The sequence below is a fragment of the Lycium barbarum genome, chromosome 2 (genome assembly GCF_019175385.1).
Source record: "Lycium barbarum isolate Lr01 chromosome 2, ASM1917538v2, whole genome shotgun sequence".
In the NCBI taxonomy this organism is placed as follows: domain Eukaryota; kingdom Viridiplantae; phylum Streptophyta; class Magnoliopsida; order Solanales; family Solanaceae; genus Lycium; species Lycium barbarum.
The window spans coordinates 72,969,180-72,978,773 of NC_083338.1; the positions used below are offsets into that span (position 1 = coordinate 72,969,180).

Here is a 9,594-nt window from a genome sequence, read left to right on the forward strand (position 1 = left end):
GCAAAAACGGGCAGCCTTGGTCCTTAATGACCGTGATTCTTTTGGGTCATTTGGGAGCTTACCATCACGCAAGTAGTCGATGTACTTGTTGCGCCAATCCCAAGTTAAACCCATTGTGTTTATTTCGGCGCATCCATTTTCTATGGCCGTGTTTAACAAGTGCATTGTTGCCCCGGGGTTGATTTCCTCCCCTTCGACCGAGGATCCCAAATTTGCTAATGTGTCGGCCTCGCTATTCTGCTCCCTCGGTATGTGCTGCATGGTCCATTCTTTAAATCGATGTAGTACCACTTGGGTTTTTTCAAGGTACCTATGCATTCGTTCGTCCTTGACCTCGAAGACGTTGTTCACCTGGTTTACGACCAAAAGCGAATCACACTTTTCCTCGATTATTTTGGCCCCCATACTTCGAGCCAATTCCAAACCTGCAATCATAGTCTCATACTCGGCTTCATTGTTAGTCAATTTAGCAGTTCTAATGGACTGTCGAATGGCATCCCCGGCCGGGGTCCTAAGGACGATCCCTAGCCCGGAACCTTTGAGGTTCGAGGCCCTATCCGTGTGTAGAGACCAAATGCCCGAGGCCTTTCCCGAGGTCAGCAAAAGCTCTTTCTCGACCTCGGGGACCATATCCGGGGTAAAATCTGCCACGAAGTCGGCCAAGATCTGGGATTTGATGGCCGCTCGAGATTTGTACTCGATATCATAACCGCTAATTTCTACAGCCCATTTGGTTATCTACCTAATAATTCTTGTTTATGCATGATGTTTTTCAGAGGGTAAGTAGTTACTACACATATTGGATGACATTGAAAATAGGGCTTGAGCTTTCTGGAAGCGCTTACCAATGCCAATTTTTCCAAATGGGGATAACGGGTCTCCGCATCCCCCAAAGTTCTACTCACGTAATAGATAGGGAATTGTGTACCTGATTCTTCTCGGACCAAAACGCCACTTACCGCTACCTCGGAGACAGCAAGGTAGAGAAAAAGTGGCTCGTCCGCCTTCGGTGTGTGCAGCAACGGGGGGCTAGACAAGTACCTCTTCAATTCTTGTAAAGCTTCTTGGCACTCCGGTGTCCAAGCGAAGTCGTTCTTCTTCCTTAGTAAGGAGAAGAAACGATGACTCTTGTCCGAAGACCTTGATATGAAGCGGCTCAATGCCGCTATCCTTCCGGTGAGCCTCTGTACTCCCTTGACGCTATTCACTACTTCGATATCCTCGATGGCCTTGATTTTGTCCGGGTTGATTTCAATGCCCCAATTTGACACCATGAAACCCAAAAATTTACCGGACCAGACACCGAAGGCGCATTTTTTCGGGTTAAGTTTCATGTTATACTTGCGGAGTACGTAGAAGGTTTCCTGCAAATGCTTCAAATGGTCCTCTGTTTCCAGGGACTTAACAACCATATCGTCGATGTAAACTTCTATTGTTTTTCCTATTTTTTCTTCGAACATCCCATTAACTAGGCGTTGGTAAGTTGCACTGGCATTTTTTAGGCCAAAAGGCATCACATTATAGCAGTAAGTCCCATACCGGGTGATGAAGGACGTTTTCTCTTGATCCCCCGGGTGCATCCGAATTTGGTTATACCCGGAGTAAGCATCGAGAAAACTTAACATCTCATGTCCGGCCGTCGCATCGATCATTCTATCGATGTGAGACAACGAAAATGAATTCTTCGGGCATGCTTTGTTTAAATCCTTGTAATCAAGACACATTCGAAATTTATTACCTTTTTTAGGCACCACTACCACGTTAGCAAGCCAATCCGAGTACTTTACCTCCCGGATGGAACCTATTTTTAAAAGCTTTGTTACCTCGTCTTTTATGAAGGCGTGTTTTGCTTCCGCCATGGGCCTTCTTTTTTGCTTCACCAGGGAAAACTTCCCGTCCAAGCTGAGCTTGTGAGTTGTTACTTCCGGTGATATACCTGTCATATCTATATGGGACCATGCGAAGCAATCTGCGTTAGCTCGAAGAAATTCAATTAACTTGTTCCTGAGCTCCGGGGTAAGCCCCGAGCCCAGGTATACCTTTCTGTCCGGTAGGTACTCGAACAGGATGACCTGCTCCAGCTCCTCTACAATTGACTTGGTTGCATCCGAGTCATCCGGTATGACGAACGATCTGGGTACCTCGAAATCATCCTCTTCATGCCCTGGATCCGAAGCGATGTGCTTTGATTGCTATTTGGTGTCCTCTTCTCCGGTTACATCTTCTTCCTTCTGCACTGATTCTTCGGGCCGAGGCGCTGCCTCCTCTACTGCGAACATCTCCCTTGCAGCGGGCTGTTCACCTCGGATGGTTTTTATCCCTTCCAGTGTGGGGAACTTTAGTCGTTGATGTAATGTTGAGGGCACGACCCTCAAGCTATGTATCCAGGGTCTGCCCAGTAGTGCGTTATACTTCATGTCCCCTTCGATCACATAGAACACCGTTTGCTGAATGGTGCCATCGACGCTCACAGGTAATGAGATCTCCCCCTTTGTGGTTTCACTCGCCATGTTGAACCCGCTGAGTACCTGGGCTACCGGTACGATCTGATCAAGCAGCCCTAGCTGTTCGACCACTCTCCATCGGATGATGTTGGCCGAGCTACCTAGGTCAATCAAAATACGTTTAATCTTAGTTTTAAAGATAAGTATAGAGATTACCAATGCATCATTGTGCGGTTGAATGATGCCCTCTGCGTCCTCGTTGCTGAAGGATATAGAACCCTCGGGTAAATGATCTCAGGTGCGCTTTTCACGAACAACAGAAACCTTGGCCCGTTTCATCACCGGCCCCCGAGGGGCATCGATACCTCCAACTATCATGTTGATTGTATGCTGGGGTTCTACCAGCTCGGCCCTTCGATGAGCCTCCTTCTCCTTGTAGTGGCTTTTGGCTCGTTCACTCAGCAGATCTCGGAGATCACCGTTCTTCAGTAACCAGGCTACCTCTTCCCTCAACTGGCGACAGTCCTGGGTTCTGTGACCATGGGTTCCATGATATTCACACACCATGCTCGGGTCCCGTTGACCCGGATCCGTCCTTAGAGGACCGATGGCCGAGATGAGACCCGAGGTACTGACGTTGAAGTTGTACTCCGATATCTTTGGTGAGTCTTTGTTGCCGGCAGAGCTTCCGGCATCGCTCCTGAACGAGAGAGCCCGGCTGTTCGATGGGCGCTCGACCCGTTTACTACCCCGGCCTGAGAAACGGCTTGGGCTCACCCTTGACTTTTCCGACCTAAAACTTTGCCTCTCCGAATGGGAGTATGGCCGATACCTTTCCTTCAACGATTCGGCCTTTGTTTCGTAACCCTTCCTTGGCCTCTCAAAACTTTTGTTCACATTTATTGGCCCCGGGGGGAGCTCGAATTGATCATCCTCCACCCGAATCTTCGACTCTTATCGGTTATGGACATCAGCCCATGTCACAGCCTCGTATTCCAGCAGGCTTTCTTTCAATTTGAACGAAGCTGTTGAACTTTGAACATTGAGCCCCTTTGTGAAAGCTTGTGCGACCCATTCTTCCAGAACCGGGGGGAGTTCCATCCGTTCCCTTTGGAACCGGTTGACGAACTCATGCAGTAACTCATCATCTCTTTGGGTTATACGGAAGATATCAGCCTTACGGGCCTGCACCGTTTTGGCACCGGCGTGAACTTTGATGAAGGCATCAGCAAGCATTTCGAAAGAAGTGATCGAATGTTCAGGCAGATGGTCGTACCATGTCAATGCTCCTTTTGACAAGGTCTCCCTGAACTTTTTCAGCAGTACCGATTCAATTTCGTCCTCCTCCATATCATTGCCTTTTATGGCGCATGTATACGAGGTCACGTGTTCGTGTGGGTCCGTTATGCCGTCATATTTCTAGATATCCGGCATTTTGAACCTCTTCGGGATTAATTTCGGGGCCGCACTTGGAGGAAAAGGCCTTTCGATGTACCTCTTCGAATCCGGCCTTTTCAGTAAAGGCGGTGCCCCCGGGATTTGATCCACCCGAGAGTTGTATGTTTCGACCCTCTTCTCGGTCGTGTCTACCCGTTTTGCCAAAGTTTCGAGCATTTTTAGAACCTCGGTTGAGGATCCAGCTCCGGGTCCATTGCTCTCAATAACACGTGCCTCCTCCCTTCTGGGTTCAGCGACACCGCTCGTTTTTTTCGGGGTCGTTGTATCCCCTCCATTCTGCAACTGGGCTATTGCGATCCCTGCTCGGAAATCGCCGCTCTCTGCTCCTGCAACATTTCAAAAATTAAACGTAAGTCAATATTATCATTGGGTGTACCCGGTTCTTTCCGGTCCTGTGCCCGGGACAAGGTAACAGAATTGTGGGTATTTAGAGGATCAGTGGCTGGTAAAGTGGTATTCTCCTGGTCTACGGTGTTTTGCCAGTTGAGGCCCTCCCTCGAATTAACGGGGTTAGGATCAGCGGGGTTTGGCGGTCCTTGTGGACCCCTTCCTTCGTTTTCGGCCACGATTTCGTTGTTGTTGACGTGACCGGATTGCCCACTGTCAGCCATTTAGTCCGTTTTTTCAGATACGAACAGAAGGTGTTTTTGATATATATATTGCTATTACAAAATATTCTTGATATGTGAAAGTCAACCCTCTAAAAGGAGGTCAATGCCCCTTATTTATAGTGCTGCCCCATGGGCTTCATACAACATAAGAAATAATAAAATAAAGAAAAAGTTCTGAGTTGGATTAGATAGACCGTACGGTCTGACACCCGTACGATTGGCAGTTGGACACAGCAGCACGCCATCGACGCGTGGCACCCGCGCAACGGATCTTCCGGACCACCGGCCACGATCAAACGGACATACGGCCTCGAACAACCGGCCATGGAAGAACCGGACCAAATGACGCCCTTCCTTTACTCCGGTGCAAGCGTTTCCCCGGTTCATAATGGGAGCCTTTATGCACGTTCCTGTCCTTTTCTTCTTTGGTCTCGTCGGTTTAACGTATACCCGGTTTTTACCGTATACAAACATAGCAATTTATTTAGAGGTTTAACTATCAAACAGTTGAGGAAAAACGTGAACCAAAACCAAACTGAGTTCCCCTCTGAATACGAGTTTTCAAAGGAGAGGCCCTTGGCTATTCATTAGTAATTAACTTATTGGAGATTCCTCTTTTAAGAATAATACTAAAACTGAAACAGATCTCTTTTTTTGAAAGAAAAAAAAATGAAATTGATCAATTATTTCCAACTGATTGAACAAGCATATTCCTAAATCAGAACGAACATTTTTCTTTCACTGACTATGTTTCCTTTTATCTATTGTCTGCTAAACTTGGCTTCCTTCCAAAATCAGTGTAAAGCAAGTTTTTTGTCAATTTCAAGTACAAGAACTAGTATAAGGGCTTACCAAAAAAAATTGGGCAATAGAGCTGATTTCAACCCTCTTTCTCTCCAAGGGGTGCGATAAAATCTCCAGGATTTATGTAACTTGAGATTAACAGCAGGAACCTTACGGGCAATTGCTTGCCAGATCATTTGAACAGCATCATTGTCCTTGGAAGGATACCTATACTCGAAGAGATTCTCAACCTCTTTTAACCTTGTCCACATTCTAGTCCACTCTTCTTTGTTAATACTCCTAATGAGGTTTATGAGGAATTTTTCTTTGAGAGCATCTGAGGTAGGAACGAATATGCAGAATTCAGAATAATCAAGAACATCTTCATAGGGGAGCTCTATTTCATCACTAATGATCACTGGTACACAGTGACTAGCAATTGCATCAAAGAGGCGATTTGATGAGGGAGTGTCACCAGCGATGTTTAGGCATAACTTGGAGGAGTGCATTCCCTCTGTAGCTTGTTTTATTCCATCCTTTTGAACACTTCCAAATGAGAAGTGAACATCTTTCTCATCTTTCAGCATATAGAATAACTCTTGCCTAATAAACCCACCCTGAGGATGAGAAGCAAGACTGAGAACACAGGAGAAACTAGAAACATGTACAAGAAAGAGCAAATCATAATAAGGTAAATTTGACAATCATGCATCTACAGTTCAATATACATGGTTCCATTCAATATTTTGGCTTCATTTCTTTAAAATGGACTGCAGTGGAAGTGGAAGGAATGGAGAGGGAATGCTAGTGTAACTTAAACAAAACATTTGTTGAATCACTAGTCTCACCTTTTTTCCTTCCATCCAAACGTGATGAAATATAGAGGGTTTTAATGCGTGATCATTATGGGTCTAATCATACCATCAGATCACAGTATTAATCATTTATTTTGGGCATTCACTATTGTACATATTTTATCCACCTAACTATGGTAAGAACAACTCTTCTCAATACGTATAACGAAAAAAACTTAAAGTACTACTCTCATTGATACCCTCATCTGAATATTGACCGATGACATATACACACGGAATTCACAACTCGTACACTGAAATTCATTTGAGAGTTGATCGGGTGAATCATCAAGACTGGTTAGAGAAATCACGGTAAACATACAAGAAACTAGTCCAGATTCACCCTTGCAGTATTTTGATAATACTTTAACAATGTTTACTACTCTATCCTACTAAGCATAAATACAGATATTACAAGCTGGTTCCTAACTGTATTAGTGGTGTGACATATAAGAAACGATAGGTCTAAAATGTTTTATGAGAATGATATAATGCTGCAGCAGACCACAAAAGGTACAGAGCACATGCGAAGAGATACACACCATAGCTTTGTTAAAATAATTCAAACAAGTGATTTAGGAAAAACAGCAGCTTGCGCTAGCAAAAAAATTTTAGTTTTCATTTTTTTTTTCCAACATATAAACAATGCTTAAGACACAGAGCAACTTAACAGGCTAAAAAAAATTAAAAAAAAAATTGAATCCTGAAAACAAAAACTGGAAGTGATCCTAATGAAAACCAAGAAATTTAAGTTGATCAACAAAATATCGTGCTGTCTGCATCCTACACCTCGTTCCACTTACAGAGATAGAAGAAAAGACAAAGATCTTGAACAGATATCATGATATGATCGCGTTATGCTAACTTCATAAGCAATGCAGTATGGTTTGAAAATAATCGTCAATAAATATTCAGTTGCCTATGTCTAACAAGGGCATTTCCAAATGGTTAAAAGTTTTGTTTCATGGAAGAGTTGCTTCACCATTACCCAATAGCACTCAATTCCACCTGGCTCCTCATTGTAGTTTAGTCCAATTATTCCCTATCTCTCTAAACAAGAATAAACGGTCACAAGGCGGGATTACACTAGTGTCAACAGTTCTCCTACACTTTCAAGAACACATGTTGTGGAATTAAAAGCAAACACATTATCCTGAACAACAGAAATACATCCAAGTAAAATTTTCCCTTCTATCGTTCTCCTAGTTCTACCTTAATTTTTGAGTGAACCAGATGACATAGACATACTACTTATCTACCAATAAGATAGAGACAAATAGCTATAGACGAAAATGAAATACAAACAACAAACAACTTACATCTTTTCTGTATATAGCTCCCTGGAAGTAAAGAAGAATTGGTCGAGTATCAAAATCAGAAGTGTCATTGTGATAGTTCCTGATTACATGCTTGTAAGGTGCAATTATGTCCTTTTCAACATTAGCTACACTGGGAGGATACCTTCCAAAGTCAGAAAGGATGTACATTGCAGGCCAAAGCTTAACTCTTGCATCCAAAAGACTATTTGGATGGTGGGCCATAATAATATGGTCTTTCCCCCCTGATCTTTTCCATTCTTCCTGAGCTGTTAAAAAGGTAACTAACTTTTCCTGCAGTAAGGTGCTCATGCTTCTTTTTTTTTTGGTGTGGCTTAAGCCTTGAAAACCGATTATAACTAATTGATGAAAAGAATGGAACAAAAATGACATCAGCTTCGCTTGAATTACGCACTCTTATGGCAGTTCGACCATTCAAATTGTCAGCAAATTCAGAAGAGAGAAGATCCAATGTCAACCAATATTCTGTACTGTGCTGCAAGTTTAATCCACCTGGATATTGAGGAACTGTACTGCGGATATCGGGCCAAACAGTCTTCCCCTCAGCCTTCCATCCCAAGAGTTCAAAATGAAACTGAGGGGGCAGGCCATACATAAAAACTTTAAGAAGCTGGTTACTCGGATTGCACTTAAACAAGTTAAACTTTTTCCGTGATTTGCTCAATATAGGGATGTCACCATCTCTGTGAGTCCTGGACCCGGAATTGACATCACCTGCCAAGGCGAGAAGCTTGGAGTTGGGTACTATATTGAGGTGAGGACGACCAGCTGAACGCAGCACATAGGACCAAGACAACATGAACAAAACAGATGTAATTGAAAACAAACAAAACAAGGATTTTCGGCCAAAAATCCCCATTGAATGTGTATTTCTCTCAACCATGTCAATCGGGTGACAAACACCTAATAGTAATATGAGCTATTAGCTATTTCTTCCAAGCTCATCTTTCTCCAAAGAAGACCCCCAGACAATATGAAGACTCAATCACAATTACCTAAGCTCACCAAAGCTGATGCAACAAATGAGTGGCGAAAAACAATGTGAAATAGGCCCAAAAAACACTAAGATCACATTGATAAAACCAGGAACCAGCTACTCTGAAACTACACCAACCTATTCCTACATAGTCTATCTCAGAAAAGCTGACGCCAAAAATGGAACCTTTTTCTTCATTCCCTCAACATTCCCACGAGACATATACGATTAGACAGGAACACCTTACATTACCCAGTGATCTGAATTATCCAATGGATGCTCTTTCCATTTGAAACAAACAAGAGTGGATGAATATCAATGACAGAGATATCTAATACACAGGTGAATGTGGAAAGGAGCAAGAAACAAGAAATTGGGAACCCAGATGAATTTTGATATCAATGTATTGAAATGAATATCAACTTGACGAAGAAACAAGAAATTTTGGAAAGCCAGATGATATTTTATTCCAATGTATAAATGAGTATAAAAATCAAGACGAAATGTAACCAAAATACAGATGAAGAAGGATTATTAATTGAAGAGAAAAGAACGGAAAGAGAGAGTAGTCTTGTGTACTAGTACCTTTATTTCTATGCAGAAAAAGAAAATGGAAAGAAAAAGGTTGAAAAGGAAGAAAGTAAAAGTTGTTTGTAAGAAGCGAGGGAATAGGGAATGTATCTGAAGCGCCCGGCTTGTCGCTTTCTCTCCAACTGAGGGGACTTGTTTACTGCTTTATTGGAACCTCTACATGTAGTTTATGCTCAATTTCCTAATCTATAATTTTATAATTTACTTTCTTATTTTAGTAATGCACCTATTACATAGGTTTGGTAATGCTTTTGAATATTTTATTATTCATATGGGCGCTAAAGAATTAGAACCTTTTTTTAGTATTGATAGTTATATCATATTATCCGTTTCGTATCCCATGTTAAAGAATCTGCACTATGCCCATTAAAGTTGGCTTTTGCTTTGATAAAATGCAACTTCCATCGTTAGTATCATATCATTAGTATAATATTAGTGAATTGATCCGTGTTTCACGCACTCATAAAAATTTTATCGAATTTATGAAATAATTTTTATACTTACCCAAATATTTAAAATATTGAAATCCTTTTTAGTCTC

General features: G+C 42.4%; 1 pseudogene; it reads right to left on the reverse strand.

Moving 5' to 3' along the window:
* Positions 1 to 4,593: 4,593 nt before the first annotated feature.
* Positions 4,594 to 9,190, reverse strand: LOC132626582 (probable arabinosyltransferase ARAD1; annotated as a pseudogene).
* Positions 9,191 to 9,594: the final 404 nt, after the last annotated feature.